The sequence below is a fragment of the Lissotriton vulgaris genome, chromosome 2_1, assembly GCF_964263255.1.
Source record: "Lissotriton vulgaris chromosome 2_1, aLisVul1.2, whole genome shotgun sequence".
In the NCBI taxonomy this organism is placed as follows: Eukaryota; Metazoa; Chordata; class Amphibia; order Caudata; family Salamandridae; genus Lissotriton; species Lissotriton vulgaris.
The window spans coordinates 2,107,029,620-2,107,046,522 of record NC_141687.1 but is presented as its reverse complement, the minus strand read 5'-3'; the positions used below and the strand labels follow the sequence as shown (position 1 = coordinate 2,107,046,522).

At 47.9% G+C, this 16,903-nt stretch overlaps 1 protein-coding gene across 5 annotated transcripts in view; it reads left to right on the top strand.

Moving 5' to 3' along the window:
- ZNF280D (zinc finger protein 280D) overlaps positions 1-16,903 on the top strand; it is a 761,599-nt gene that overhangs the window by 87,035 nt on the left and 657,661 nt on the right. The gene's annotated exons all lie outside the window — the stretch shown is intronic.

Sequence of the window (16,903 nt, the reverse complement as noted above, 5' to 3'; positions counted from 1 at the left end):
ATGTTCAAATAATGTCATTTTGCCTCTTTCCCACTAAATCTAGTGTTGGTGTTCCTGCTATGTTTTGCGTGTGCACTTTACAAGCATCCCATACCTTTTTTAGTTTCCTCTTTCTGCGTACACTGCACATGCAGTGTCGCGCAGCGAGAGTCCTATTCCCGGTGTTTTGAAAATGGACCTTGAAATTCCACATAGCTTGTGCGTGTGGATTTCCAAGGTCCATTTTCATTGGCCTTGGCATGCGTGCTGTTTTTAACAGAACACGCAATAGGCCATAGGCGCGGTCGCCTAGCTCCGCCTATGGCCTATTGGTGTCTGTTACGCGCACCAGAGGCCATAACTTTTGAATTATCGCGTCTTGACAGCCGCGATAATTCAAAACATATGCTCGCATTGGAGCGCGCACCATTTGTGGGCTTTTTGCTGCCGTCTGTACCGTCACCGCTGCGCTGCCGTCGGTACCTGCATATCTGGCTGGGCTGGGAATCTTTGGTACCGGATCTTCTCCGCACATTCTGTTTGACAGCTGGTGCCCAAGTTCCGCTGCTGGTTTTAATGTGCTTCTGTTGCCGCACCCAATAATGCCCAGCACTGACTCACTTTGGAGCTGATGTCACCGGCTGGCTGTGCTGGCGTTTGTTTTCTTCAGCCCATGACACGTGGTGATCGCGGTAAGTGACAGCTGCATGTATACTGTCGTCGACAGTAAAGCAGTCAGGATCTTATTTTCGGTATCCCTCCCGAGCTCTTCTTTAGGAACATCTGACTCCGGTTGGCACTAGAAGTGGAGACAACGCTACTGTTCCTCCTGTGGCGCCAACCCCTTGCACTATATGCTAAGCAACCTTAGAACGGATAACCCAAATGTGTCAGAAGTTCACAAGTAATAAAAGTACAAATCTAACGTGGCAACTATATGGGGAAATTTCATCGATACACTTGTCTGCTGCAGCGCCGTGTTGACATACTAATTGTCGGTGGAGCGCCAAATAACAATAACCCCACGGGTCGCGCTCCATTCTGGCGGCATTTCACAAAAAATGGTCCACACCGCAAACCCTCTAGGAGCAAGGCATGCAGTGATAGTTCGTGCAGGTGGATGTGCCTGAGAGGAACCAAGGTGCACAGTGCATCTAATGTGTGGCATATGATCACACATTGCTATTTGACCGTAATCTGGTAGGAGCAGGTTTGCGTGTCTAAAGCCCTATCATTTTGATGAAACCGATCACAAAAGATTGCCCCTGACATAATATGATCGAAGCACTGTGTATAAGATGAGAAAAAAATGTGTCGTAGATGTCTTGAACATGTACTTTAACTGCCAGTATTTAGTTTTACTTAGCAGATAATAGTATGCACAAAGGGAAATGTTTTGAGAGAGAAAAATAAACACATTGGGGAGGTGATGATGGTTCAAAATACATTGTTATGTTAGGCTATGTTGTGCTATGCTGCTGGTACCTAACAAGTGAACCAGTGCTCAGTGTGCGACATTCAGGCGTTAACTCTCTGTGCAGAGTAGGAGCAGTTATACACAGAGCTTAAAGTAGGCCACCCTCTCATCAGAACGCCCCTGTTTCAGCTCTCTAAACCAAGAAGTAGTTAGGGAATTATTGCTCAAGGTAGCGTTCCCGAATAGACAAGCTGGACAGAGGCTTTTGACTTTCTCTCAGTAATGGAAAGTTTCTCTACAGTAACCATGAACAGCAATATTTGAGTGGTGTGAAAACACAAAGGAGAAAAATGCAGGTTTTAAACCACCTACTAATGATAGTCTGGAAGGAATAAACATGACCAGACGCACACGCTCACCAGACGTAATTACTTATCACGGGTGATATTTGAACAATAGATGTTTACTCCACATAAAATGAACAAATTTGTATTCGTCATCATAAGATTCAGTCATTTTTCACGATCTACAATTGAAAGTGTGTGGCAAGCAGATTTGGGACAGCATGTACCAAAAGGTGTACTATATCTTAAAATTTCTGCACATCAAATGCGAGTACTAATCCTTTCCTACCAGCCCAACTTTGCCCGCCAACTGCTTTTTAGGTCGAGGTAATTTCCGGTCTGCCGAAGGCAGACCGGAAGTCCAAGATTTATTGTCAGTAAGAGGGCTGCTTTATCCCTCCCTCTTTTTGGCTCTCCCTCCATTGGCTGGCTTCCTAAACGGAGGCCAGCCATTGGAGGAGAGAGCCATCCCTCCGAATAGGCTCCGTCTTTTTCGGATTTGGGGGACGTAAGTTTTGCTGTTCTTTAGACAGTGACGTAGTCTGTCACTCAGAACCACAAAACCTTGCCCCCAATTCCGAAAAAATTCAGAAGCTTGCCGGCCGCCATTTTGCTGCTCGAGCAGCGTCTACCAGGACATGAGGTAAGCCTCTGCCCCCCCTGTTAGTGCGCTCGTCAACACATGGGGCCGCTTGGGGGAGAAAGAAGACTGCTCTTGAGCCTCTCGGGGCTCTGCCATGAACTTTGCCCCCTGAGCCCTCCTGGGCTCTACAGAAATGCCGCCGTCACGGTGGAGTCCCCCATTGGGGACTCGGAACTTGCATTTGCCCCCAGGAGCCTCGGGGCTCCAAATCACCAAATGCCGCCTTGAGATAGGGGAGCGGCCTGCTGTCTGCTGGGGCCGCTCTACCCTCACACTGCGAGGCCCCCACCCGGGTCGCTGCACTCACCGGTACTTGGCGCGGGGCTTCTCTTCCTCGGGGCCTTGCTGGACGTCTCCTCTGGTGCCGCGGCACACTGCGAGGCCCCCACCCGGGTCGCTGCACTCACCGGTACTTGGAGCGGGGCTTCTCTTCCTCTGGGCCTTGCTGGACGTCTCCTCTGGTGCCGCGGGCGGGGCTCCCCTCCTCTGGGGCCTCGCCTTTGTCTCCCGCAGAAAGTTAAATGTACCCATTGCATTCCCAATGGTGTGTTTGATCTGATTAATACTGACTCAATTAAAAAAAGGAAACAGGATTACATCATAAATGGGTTTTTAGCAGTTTACAACAAGCCAGGCGGTTGCTGCTCTCAAAGGTACTTAGAGGAATTGCACCTTGATGTGTTAGAAGTGCGTTCCTTGTTTTTTGGGTTTAATCATGTTAGCCATTTCAGACATTACTGCAGTTTCCAATCAAGAACAGCCCTGCCTTCCTTCCACTGAGCACTTGATTGTGGGGAGCAGCTTCATAATGCGAGCGGAGAGCAAAAGCGGGACGAATAAAAATGCCTGAGAAGTTGCTAAAGATACCAGGAGTGAGACCATTAACTATTGGAAAGGAACGGTGTCCCAACCAAGGCTGAAGGTTCAGCGAGGACTGGAAATTTGGGGTTGACTGCCAATGACGGTCACGAGGAGAGGAACAATGACCCGTCCAGGGCGCTAGTATGTGCGTGGCAGGGGTCCGAAATACCGGATGCATTCATAGGGGAGAGCAAGGTATCAACCCCTACTGGATCCGTGAATGGGTCGGGATAATTGCTGGCAATGCGTGATTACACGTTAGGTGTTCGGGAGAGCGAGGTCAGGGTAGTTAGCCGAATGGATGAGAAGCCTACAATGTGGCTGCGATGATCGTTGTACGGCAGAGAGAAACCGCCGAGTGCGTGTAGTGTTGGCTGCTACAGTAACGAAGCGGGATAGTGCAATGTGGCTACGAGGATCGTGGTCCGGCTGAAATGGAACCAGTAGAAATGGAACCAGCACGAAGAACAGGTGAGATTGAAGGAGCCACTGACTCTTCCCTCTTCTTATATCGATTTTATGAAGTAGGCTGACATTACCATAACTCAGAATATGAGTCGAGCTAAATGTGCCATGATCCCCTGAATAAAGCGCAAGTCCAATCGAACCCTCTCAAGGACATCCTACAGGAAGCCCCAGCCTGCCTGATATAATGGCTTTTCGGCATCTAGTGATAATAAAACCAGTGTCTTACCTCCTTTTCTTACCACGTTGATTATGAGCAGTGTTTTTTTGTGTTTAATCATGTTTACCTTCCTATGATAAATCCTGCTCAGTCAAGGTGTTTTTGGTCTGGTAGTAGCTTCTCCAGTCTAGCTGAAAATATATTCGCAGATAGAGCATATTTAACATTTAAATGATTAATAAGATAGTAGATCTTGAGCAGTTCTAATAAACAAACCTGTCCTTGTAAGGCCAAGACCTTTTGTTGCGCTGTTTGTGGCACTAAGATTTTTTTTTTTGTAACATTTCTTTTATTGGTCAAATGCACATTTTAGCGGAGCTCTGTAACCCAGAGACTTCCGTAGCATCAATGTACAGTATCAGGAGTTGACATTTTTCTCAAATTATGAAATAAAACAGAATAATGAAAGGCCTTGCAAATAAAACGAAACCCATATAAACAATAAACATATAATACCCCCCACCCCATCGCACTGTTGATTCAAGCAAAAAAAACATGTATAGTCGAAGCAGCAGTTCTACACTCATTCCGAGAATACATTGTGTCACCCGGGATATGTATGCATTGGGCCCCCTCCCCCCCCCCCCCAGTAATAGGGAGCAGAATTCTACAGCCTATGTGCCCGGGTTAATCTAAATTAAAACTTGAAGTAATAGAGTTCGCGGGAGGCACTGGTAACACCTGAGTGAAACAAATGGGGCGGCCAGGCCCAAGCTCGCCTAGGCCGTCTCCCAAGCGGCGGCCAGCGCGAGCCGCTGCCGGCGCCCCACGCACCTCCGGATTCGGTAGCAGGCCCAGATTGGCCGCCAACTGCTGCCACCCGTGCACGGCGACCGGCAGCGCCTGGACCAGTTGCCAACATCTGGAGGCACAACGGAGGCACAAGCGGGGCTCCGTATCCCCCTCTGCCGGCCCCCACCCACAGACTCTAAATATGGTGCTTAGAGCCGGAGAGACCTTAATCACTTAGCGCCGCCTGGCAGTGGGGCTCCTACAGTTTATCGGAGCCTCGTACAACACGCTTCAACATCTGCTGAGTCACCAGGCAGCTACACATTAATTTTCCTTTCTTTGCTTTTTCCCCCCTCCCTCCTTATTTCTAGTTGTCCTCCTTTGCTCCAAAATATTTCCTTGGGGCAGATGCTCCGTGAAGTTTGCCCCTCCGTCTGTTATGTGTGAGGCCGGGCCCTTGACGGGCAGACGGTGGCACCCGTCCTTCGGTTCGAGTAGGACTTGGCAACCGTTGGTGCAGGAGCTAATTCAGCGATAAGATGGGAAGGAAGCAGCGGTATGTTCTGTCACCTCCCCGTCAGATTGCTTCCATGAAGGGTACCGAGTTGTGTGTTCGAGCAGGAAGCGCCAGGGCTGAGTGATGGTCGGCGTCCACTGTGCGGTGCGGTGCAATCAGCGTGCACCCTCTCCCCTGGGCAGTGCTCACCTGGAAACTTACACCTGTGTCAACCGTGCTGTTCATACTAACATGTGCCCACTTGTTCTTTTACTACTTCCCAGGATGCCGTGGGATCAAGTCTGTTAAAATTCCCCGACATCGATTCAAAGACAGCTGGGGGTGGAGGCAGGGCTCACGGGGAAAACGAGGAGCGCTGAACTTGTTATATGATGCTGCACTACCGCATAGGTGTTAGAGCACTCCATAGTACAACAGCACTACCTGATAGCCAGGCCTACAGTTAAAGTTGAACAGGTCTTCTTGAAACAAGGGATTTGAGCAACAAATAATAATATGGTAATATGGGGGGGGGGGTTAGGGACTGACACTAGTAAACAATTGCTATTTGTTTGTTTAAGATATACAGGTAAGTGCTACATTTTTATGTGTTGGTAGATAGCGTTTCTACCTCACCCTCTCACTTTCTATCTCACTAACTCACTTTCACTCTCTCTTTCACTACCTCACTCTCTCTCTCTATCTCACTACCTCACAACCTCACTCTCTGTTTCTATCTCACTACCTTAGAACATCCCTCTACCTCACTACCTCATTCTCTCGGTCTCTCACTACCTCACTCTCTATCTACCTCACTCTATCTCACTACCTCACTCTCTCTCTGCTAATGCAATAGGTCTCGCATATGCAAGCAATTAAGCTATTGCCAATATAAAGGACAATGCCATTTATTTAGGGATACAAAAAAAATAAAAAAATATGAGCAATGCCAATAGCTCTACTTATAATATTGCCGAGACAATTGCATTGTAAATGCTTGTTGTTTATGTGTTTGAAGCAGCGTCTATGTGTAATACAACAAGTTGCAAAAATCGCCTCTGTTTACAATTGAACATTCCAAAAAGCCCTTCTTCTGCCACATTCTTCTCTCAAACTACGTTTGGTTTCTCATCTCGTCTAACACTATATTGTCCCCATCCTTCGTAGTAACTCTCTTCGCTATCTGTGTCAACCGCTACCTCTTCATCACACCTGTGAACCAGGCTTTTATGTATCTCTGATTCTTCAGATTTTTGCTAAAGAATCCACTCCATCATCTTTCGCCCTTTATGTACTTTACTTTTTCGGCTTCCAAATGGCAGTATTTGTTACTGGGTTTCAAAACAAATAAAAGTTGTATTTACGGTGCTTTTTAATTCTCCCATTGACAAATATGTAAGTGACGGTTGCTTTAAGTGGGATACAGGTAAGCCGAAGCAGCTTTTTTCTTTAAAATTAAGGATTCTCACAGCCAGCTTTTGGAGTGTTAGTATGTATGCACCCTCCTAATGCATCTTTCTCTGTATTTCTATCTCGCCTTCTGCCCTATCTCTCGTACTCATCTCCATCAAATGCTCACATTGCCCCTCACCCTCCTTCATCTCTTGTACACTGACCGCAATCTCTTCCCATGTTCTCTGTTGGTGCCGTATTCCCCAGAACTCACGTCAAAATATTCAGGGACTCCTTCTCTCTTCATCGCCCACTTAGATTATCTTTCAATCACCCCTTCAGTCTCTTCAAGCGCCATGTATTTACAGTCAACCCCTTACTCTTTAGAGCACCTTAAAGTTTGTCTCACTTTCTCTTACTTACCTCACCAGTGCCTTCTGACAATTAGCTGAGCTTAAGTAAATGACTTCCAAGTGTAATGTATCCCCCCGCTTGCCAAAATACTCAACCTTTCCTTTTCCTCAGCGATGGTCCCCACTTGTTGGAAATCTGCTTGGGTTTCACCCATCATTAAAAAACCCGCATTGGATCCCAATAAACCAGAAAATTTCCGACCTATTTCCCTGCTCCCCTGGACGTCAAAACTAGCTGAAGCTCACGTAAACAAAATACTATCCCACCACATGCAGCAAAACCATGTCCTGGACCCTTCCCAAAACGGCTTCAGACCAGGTCACAGCACTGAGTCGGCTCTGCTAACCACCACGGAGCACCTTCGAGGAATCCTAGACGCCGGTCAAAGTGCCGCGCTGATCCTGCTGGATCTTAGCGCGGCCTTTGACACGGTCTCACACAACATCTTGCTGAAACGACTTGAGGCCATTGGGATTGGCGATTTAGCCCTTGATTGGTTCCAGTCCTTCTTAAAGGACAGATCCTTCCAAGTCTCAGCCCCCCCCTACATCTCTCAACCCCACTCCATCGGGCAAGGAGTCCCCCAGGGGTCGGCGCTTAGCCCATCCCTATTCAACCTATACGTTCAGCCTCTCGCAGTGGTAGCAAAAGAGTGGGACCTTACGCTGGTGTCGTACGCTGACGACACACAGCTGGTCATCACACTCTCTGAAGGTCCCTCACCTTCGGCAACCAAATTCAGAGATGGCCTCGCGGCAGTCGCACAGTGGATGACACTCAACTGCCTGCAGCTAAACGCCGGGAAAACTGAGGTCCTCCTCCTGGGAAAAAACCCCACCCTTTGGAACAACCATTGGTGGCCCTCTGTGCTTGGCCCCACTCCCGTGCCAAAAGAAGTCGTCAAAAACCTAGGAGTCTGGCTCGACCCCTCACTTAACTTTCAGTCCCACACAAAGAAAGTGGCAGCCACGTGTGTGGGTCTCATGAGGAGCCTCTACCCCATACTTGGATTCTTTAACTCCAAAACCCGTCAACTCATCATGCAAGCCATGATTCTTGCCCGGCTAGATTATGCCAATGTCTTGCTCTTAGGAGCAAACAAAGCTGAACTTGCAAGACTGCAGCGTATCCAGAACTCGGCCGCCAGAGCTGTGGTTGGTCTCCCACGCAGGTGCTCTGCCAGAACCACCATTCGCAATTTGCACTGGCTGCCTGTGGAATCTCGGATCCAATTTAAAACCTTGACCACGGCTTTTAAGATTCTCAAATCCGACTGCCCTGAACTCCTACGCCCACTTTTGACACCATACACGCCCCAGCGCAACTTGCGTTCTCTGGGACAACACCTCGTGATGGTCCCCCGAACTAAGCTCTGTAGACAGGGTGGACGTTCCTTCAAAGTCCTAGGAGCTAAGCTATGGAACTCACTGCCTCCACACATCCGTGCCCAAACCAATCTGATCGCTTTCCGGAAAGCACTTAAGACCCATCTCTTCTCTGTCATCTAATTCCTCTGCTGGTTCCCCCCTCCCCTCTGGTATTGGTTAGGTCAGCGCCGGGACGCTCCGTTGCTGGGGCAGCTGTTTGCGCTTAACAAATAAATAACATAACATAACATGGAAACATTGCAATTCAACCACAATCAACGCCTTTAGAGAAGTGCATTGGTTTTAGAGCTGTTCAGTTTTTATTAAGATTCTGTTGCCTGCACATTTTCTACCCCCCAAAGCATTGCACTTGACTGTCCGATTGTGTGGAATTCAGTTATTTGCAGTTCCACACCAATTTTACCTCCTCACCTGGTCTGTGATGTTTTCACATAGCCACAATTCACATAAATGCACTCCACACATGCAACAGGGTGAGCAGAGTGTGAGTATGCAGGGTGAGCAGAGTGTGAGTATGCAGGGTGAGCAGAGTGTGAGTATGCAGGGTGAGCAGAGTGTGAGTATGCAGGGTGAGCAGAGTGTGAGTATGCAGGGTGAGCAGAGTGTGAGTATGCAGGGTGAGCAGAGTGTGAGTATGCAGGGTGAGCAGAGTGTGAGTATGCAGGGTGAGCAGAGTGTGAGTATGCAGGGTGAGCAGAGTGTGAGTATGCAGGGTGAGCAGAGTGTGAGTATGCAGGGTGAGCAGAGTGTGAGTATGCAGGGTGAGCAGAGTGTGAGTATGCAGGGTGAGCAGAGTGCGAGTATGCAGGGTGAGCAGAGTGCGAGTATGCAGGGTTAGCAGAGTGCGAGTATGCAGGGTGAGCAGAGTGCGAGTATGCAGGGTGAGCAGAGTGCGAGTATGCAGGGTGAGCAGAGTGCGAGTATGCAGGGTGAGCAGAGTGCGAGTATGCAGGGTGAGCAGAGTGCGAGTATGCAGGGTGAGCAGAGTGTGAGTATGCAGGGTGAGCAGAGTGTGAGTATGCAGGGTGAGCAGAGTGTGAGTATGCAGGGTGAGCAGAGTGTGAGTATGCAGGGTGAGCAGAGTGTGAGTATGCAGGGTGAGCAGAGTGTGAGTATGCAGGGTGAGCAGAGTGTGAGTATGCAGGGTGAGCAGAGTGTGAGTATGCAGGGTGAGCAGAGTGCGAGTATGCAGGGTGATCAGTATGTGGGTGTCCAGGGCCAGCAGTGTGTGAGTGTGCAGGGCGAGCATGCTTTCACCAGGCACACACACACCATCAGCCATTACTGCACGCTTTCATCAGGCACACACACACCAGCAACCATCAATGCACGATTTCACCAGGCATACACACACCACCAGCCATCAGTGCACGTTTCCACCAGGCAGACACACACCACCAGCCGGCAGTGCACACTTCCACCAGGCACACACACCACCAGCCATCAGTGCACAATTTCTACAGGCACACACACAACCAGCCATCAGTACACACATCAATTGTTCACGCATCCACAATTAAGTATTGTAGCAATCACAGTATTGCGCACTTTATATTTTAACATAGTCATCTAAAGCCTAGCATGCCACCATTGCTACAATTCCAATCCAACCCACATAATTTCACTACACACCACATGCATACACTCCATAACACATGGCAAAAAATAATTGCCATTTACAATACCATTTGCTGTAACTAAAATAAATCCGCAACCTATTGCATTTCCAATGCTTGTTTTTTCTTTTTTTTGGTATTTTTTTCTTTCCAACCCCCTACACCCTTTTTCTTTTTCTCCCTGCCCCACCTCTTGCCCTCATTTCCCCATGCCCTTTTTTCCCCTCCTTCTCCCTTTTTTCCCTTTCCCTGGTTTGCTACTACTCTTTTTACGGACTTCTAGCTTGATCTCCTCTGCATTTCCCCCTGGTGAGCATTTGGATTTTTTGGATGGACAATGAAGATTAAGAGGACAGTTGCTCTCCTGGTTCATGTCCGGTCATGGAAAGATTCTTGTCTGGTGGTGCTACTGAACAGGTCTCTTTGTCTGCTTCCCTGACTTCACACTTGGTGTTGTCCTCTAACTCTGCTCCTTCCCTGTTGGACTGAGGCCTGTCACCGTGTGTCTGACTTTGTACCCAACCCTGCCGCTTGGTCTTACTCTCTTCCAAGTGTCTGGTGCCAACCAAACTTCAATGGCTCTGTTCACCTAAGCTTTTCTTGTAATCTTCATCATCATTTGGCCTTTGTTGTTTTGTCAATGTTGTTTCGACCTTGACTGGTGTGATTCTTCTGCCAGAGGCTTTGTAGATTCGTTCACCCTCTGTACCTGTGATGGCAGCTCCAACTCCCTTTTCCAGTGTTCCTCTTGCTGGGAGTCAAACCGTTTAGTAAAGGTTTGTCTGGCTGATGAGCTCAAACTACATGCGCTGCTGGGGTTCTGGGATTCTCTTTTATTTTTTGGGGTTTTGCCTCTAGCGTCTGCTTTGAGGTGTAGCCCATCACGGAGTCATGTTCTGATACTGTTGTTGGAAATGGGACAGCTGTTTATGCTTCCTCCTCTGTCTTTTGAGGATGTATAGTCCGGATTTAAATTCTGTCAGTAGTTTGGCTTCTGAATCGGATGTCAGCATAGATTAGATGTTAACCCTCCCTCCAGATCCCAGACCCTGTGGTTGCCTCTCAGGAACTGTGCAACAAGATAGCTTCCTTCTTTCAGTCCAAAATTGCGGACATTTACACTGCCCTGGAGGCTCAAAGATCCTCTACCGCTGTACCTTCGGTGCCCGCTCCCTTGGAGCCTGATGATGCTGAACCATCTCGACTTCTGGATCTGGAATCCTTTCCTCCTCTCTCCTGTCAGGATCTTGAGATCCTGCTCAACAAAACTAAATCTGGCTCTCCGCTAGATGTCTGTCCGCTAAAGATCCTTAAGCAGTGCAGAGAATCCCTCCTTTCCCCACTGGTTGACATCATGAACAGGGCGATGAAGGAGGGCATTTTTCCCCAGCAGTGGAAAAACGCTGTGGTAAAACCTCTGCTCAAGAAGCCCTCTCTTGACCCTGGGGTATTAAAAAACTTTCGCCCCATCTCACTGCTCCCAGCTCCCGCGAAGATGTTAGAAGCCCATCTTAATAAACATCTGGCTGCATTTGTGGAGAGCTCGGGCTGTTTGGATCTTTCCCAGCATGGATTCAGGAGGGAACATAGCACCGAGTCTGCCCTCACCATTGTGCCCGATAACATCCGCACACGGGTTGATGAGGGACAGACCTCCCTCCTGATCCTTTTAGATCTCACAGCTGCCTTCGACACCCTATCCCCCTCGGTGTTAACATCTCGACTGAGGGAGATTGGGGTCCGGGGGTCGGCCCTGGGACTCCTTTCCTCTTTTCTCGATCACAGAGAGCAAAGGGTGATGCTGGGCCCGTTCCTATCTCCATCCCTGTCTGTGCAATGTGGGGTCCCACAAGGGTCAGCGCTTAGTCCTACCCTTTTTAACATTTATGTGACCCCCCTTGCCAGACTTATTAGATCTTTCGGGATGGAGGTAGTCTCCTACGTGGATGACACCCAGATCCTCGTCTCTCTCTCCCAGTCAGTTACGTCGACTGCCGCCAATTTTAGATCTTGTATGGAGGCAGTCGGCCAATGGATGATTCACAATTCATTGAAACTGAATGGGGAGAAGACGGAGGTGATGGTATTTGGAGGAAAGGAAGAGATCTGGTCTAGTGAGTGGTGGCCGAACTCACTGGGTGCCTGCCCCGATCCTACCTCAGCAAAAAATCTGGGGGTTATGATCGATCCCACCCTTAGTATGTGCCAACAGGTCAACAGGACTGTATCGACCTGTTGGGGGATCATCCATATACTAAGAAAAATCAGGCACTATCTGTCCCCTCAGGCAAGAAAGCAACTAGCCGTCGCACTTCTAGGCTCCCGTCTGGACTATTGCAATACGCTGTATGCTGGACTGAATAAGAGTCAGCTACAGCGCTTGCAGGTGGTCCAGAATGCGGCAGCGAGATTTGTTCTCGACTTACCTAAACGTGCCTCTGCCACCAATGCCCGGAAGCAGCTCCACTGGCTTCCCGTCGGGGACCGTATCCTCTTTAAATCCATGTGTATGGTGTACAAAGCCTTACCTAAAACCAGCCCTACGGGCATTGGATCTATCCTGTCTCAGTACAATCCCGGCAGGAATCTTCGTTCCTCACATAAACTTCTTCTTTCTGTGCCTCGTGTCAGGAAGACAAGATGGGGAGGCAAGGCCTTTTCCAATCTGGCCCCAAAATGGTGGAATGCTCTCCCTCTGGAAGTAAGGTCCCGCCCCACTCTACAAGCCTTCAGATCTGCTTTAAAGACCCACCTCTTTACACGTGCATACCTGTAGTGGTGCTCTGCAAACTTTCTGATCTGTTTTTGATAGGCGCCTTGACACCTTCGGGTTTAGTTAGCGCGATACAAATTGCATAATAAAATAAATAAATAAATAACCCTCTATCGAGGATATCCTATCTTTCTATTAAAATTCATGTACATCGGTCTCATTGACCTGTACTGTGATGTAGTTGACAACTAGCTTAATGGGGCGATCCACCAGGCTTGTTAGTTCTTATCTGAATATTTGTTGCCCTTCCATGATGTGCTCCATGCCCCCTATTAAGGCCGTATGGGGTAAGCCTGCTTCTGCTGTGTTATTTCTAAATTCTAGCGCAGGTCACATTCAGATAGGGGGGAAGGATCAGCCTTTTTGTCTCTGTGCCCATACTTGGTGATTTTAAGCCACCTTCCTCTCTGGTCCATGGTCCTGGACACTGAATCATTTCTTTTGCTGCTTCCTCTGTTTTGTCTGAGGAGTGGAATCTTGTTGATGCATTGAGGAGGAAAGCATTTTTGTAGGAGCCGTAGCCCTATAATTTGCATTTCTTTGTGCTTCTTGGTCAATTACTATAATGCTCTTTGGAAGATTGTAGTTCTGTCCCGACTAGATCACAGTGGTACCTTGTTTGAATCTCTTTGTGGTACTTTGACACCACCAATGAACGTCTGTGGTCTGACCTTGACTCTGTCGCCAGAGACTCATAATTGTACCAGAGTAGCTAGATGGATTTAACCTTTGATGGCAATTGCCTTTTTGTTCAAGGGATTTCGTCTCTGGAAACATATAGGCCAGGATGGACCTTTAGTCATTTTGATGAAGGGATCTTTTCTACTGTCTGCTTATTGAGACCAGCTAGATATTTTGACGATTTCTCGAAGGCTGGACTCCACAGAGGGCAAAATAGTAGGTGGCAGGTATGTTCTAGATAAGATTACTCTGTCCCCACATAGGAATGTGGGGACAGGGCAATCTTGCCTTGTACTCCTCCTTGAGTACCAAACTGCTGGGGATGGGTTTCCTGTGTTTTTGTTTGATAGTCTGCCCCCTCCAGTCAGCTGGATTGCTATTTTGTCCTTGTTTATCTTTTTCCCTGGTATATGTTCTCACCATCCTGGATACATGTTACTGAAATGGCTGATAAACTTCCCTTAGTGGTTCTGTTTGTGTGATGTGCCATTTCCCATATGGCTGAGGACCAATTTGATTGTTGTTCAGATACCCATTTACCTAGTGTATACTTGCTTCAGGCTTATTTGGGCTGCTTCTGTTTTGGAACCATATTTGTCTCAGTTCCTGGAATCTAACTCTCGGTTGGACTATGTTCAGTGCGGCTTTCGACCTGGCCATGGAACTGAGACCGCTTTAGTGACCGTGTTAGACGACCTCTGGCTGCGGGCAGACTGGGGCAATCGGGCATTCTTATTTTGCTCGACCGGTCTGCTGCTTTTGACACGGTCAGTTATGGTATTCTGCTAACTAGGTTGGAAGAAGTCTGGGTGTCCGGGACGGCCCTAGAGTGGTTCCGCTCTATCTAGCTGAGAGATGTCAGGCGGTTTCTCTTCCGCCGTATCAGTCCAAGTTTTCCAACATCCACCATGGCGTTCCTCAGGGCTTGGTGATAAGCCCTTATTCTTTTTAATATCTACATGGGAACTTTGATTGGAATTATAAAGGTGCATGGTGTGTAAGTGGTGAACTATACTGACGAAACCCAACTATTCTTCTCCCTAGAGGGAAATCAGTCGACTCCTTTGGCAACATTTCATGACTGTATGCAGGACACTGCCCACTGGTTAAGAATTAACTCACTTCAATTCAATTCAGATAAGACTGAAGTCTTATACTGTACCGTGGAGAAGGTCCTGCCCCCTTTTCCAGACAATTTTTGGCCTTCTCCCACTACGTCAATGCTGGCTCAGGTTAAAGCAGTACGTAATCTGGGAGTTATGCTTGATGCTAACTTAACCATGGAAATGCATGTAAATAAGGTGATGGGGAACTGCTTTTTCCTGATTAGAGCTTTAAGGAAGATCCTCCCGCTGCTGCAAAGATGGCTAGCGCGTTTATTGTTGATAGTATCATTCTCAGTAGACTGGACTACTGTAATGCCCTACTTTTGGACGCCCCTAAATTCTTGATTGAACGCCTCCAAAGAGTTCAAACTGTGGTGACCAAACTGCTACTGATGAAACCACGACGCTCGTCTGGCTCATTGGTCTTTGCAGAGCTTCATTGGTTGAATATAATGCAGTGGGTCCAGTTTAAGTCTTTGTCTGGTCTTCAAGGCCCTTCATGGCTTTGGACCCATACCACTTCAAGAGACCTTTCCATGGTATAGTCCAACAAGGTGTCTTTGCTCTGCCACCGCCTGTTTGGTGAAAGTCCCGAAAATTCGAAGAGCTAAGTCAGGAGGCAGGGCGTTCAACTCGGCCGCTGCCAAGCTCTGGAACAGCCTCCTTTTGGAATTTAGACAGTTCCATGATCTTCTGCAGTTCAGGAAGAAGATCAAAACATGGTTGTTTCCCAGAGCCTGAGAGCTCTGGAATTGCCCTGTTTAGTTAACGCCTGTTTCCCTCTACTGTCTGATGAGGATTCATGTTCTATAGCTCCAAGATACCCGTTGGGTGATATCTGCGCTTTACAAATGCCGTATACAATACAATACAATTAATGGTAGTTGTTGACCTATGGTAACTTCCAGTTGCGGTGCCGGGCAAGGGTCGAGTTGGGAGTTGATCTCCACATGTAGAGTTTATTACCAAACATTGGATTTATGGCCTATGTTTGTGTTTTCCCATACATGTTCCTACACTTCGTATTCTGTTATCTTGGTAATGTGGAAGGTACGATACCCCTCTGTGGGTGTCCTGAGTAGTGGAGTGTGTCTTGTGGATTGCGTTGGTAGTTGATTTTTCAGGCTGGCATCCTTTTGCATTCACACTCCAATTGCTACACTTGGCTATTTGGTTGTGTGGCTAGTCCTTGTTTGTTTGACTCTGGGCAGTTGGCCCCGGGGCTTCCTGTTCTCACGATTGGTTTAATAGGCGTCATATGTGCAGGTCTTGATATTTCCTTTTTTGGGTTCCATGGCACGATCCGATGTCTGTCCTTGGGGATGGCTGTCCTGCGTTCATGTGGCCTTTCTGGCCTCTATGCGAGCAACAAGGAAAGTCTTGGATCCCACAAGGATGGGGTAACTACTTGGTTGTTATGTGGTTGTTAGGGTTCTCCTCTGCTTACAATAAGTTATCCATCTGTTGTTGGTTCACACATTTTGTGGGTTGTTGGGCGCCATACTGGAGAGATATTGCCCCATTTTTGGTATATGTGTTTAGGAATTGCCGTGGGTGCCCTGTCAACTGATGTATTCCAATGTGTTTTCCTTAAGTGGTGGTCTCTCTACATTCTTTTTGCCCAACTAGCCATGGACACTTGATTAGGATAGTTATTCTTGCTTTAGCCTTGCGCCGTACCGGCCAATTTCACCTTCTACTGCTGTGGCATTTGACCCTGGGGTCCCATGGTGGCTTGTTTTGTTTCTCTGTTAGGCGCTGTAGTGAAGTGGACGTGTCCCTGTTTCAAGAATCTTTACACTTTTGGACCCTTACTGCCCTCTTGTATTCTGTCTACCCTAGTAGTCAAGAGCTGTTATGCCGTTTGAGCTTGTACTTAGCTTTTGATTGCGACTTTTGGTCCAATGTATCTAACCTGTCCTTTCTGGTGAGGTATATAACTGCAGATTCCTCCCCCTTTTTCACCTGCCTTCCCTCGCGAGTGGTGGTTATGTGGAAGCCATGTCCATGACTATCTTAAGCCACGCCTTGCTGCTTCTTTCGTTGGTTCCATCTATGCCTGTAAGGGTTTGGGGGAAAAAAGAATTGGAGCTGACGTCATTCCACCAAATCAAGCCCTATATGACTCCATGATGTCATGACTGGTGAGAGTCAGCCAAGGAGTTAACCTGGTCTGGTGACTTTGTGGATTATTGCATCAACTGTAGGGGTCTGTGTTTGACCTCCTGGTCTCAGGTTCAAAACTTGGTGGGTCTGCTCAGCCTTTAATTCTTCTGAGGTCAATAAAATTAGTTCCACAGAGTTGGGTAACACTTAACATCTGTTAATAGCACCAAGATACCCTTCTGGTTGAACGTGCGCTTTACAAATGCACGT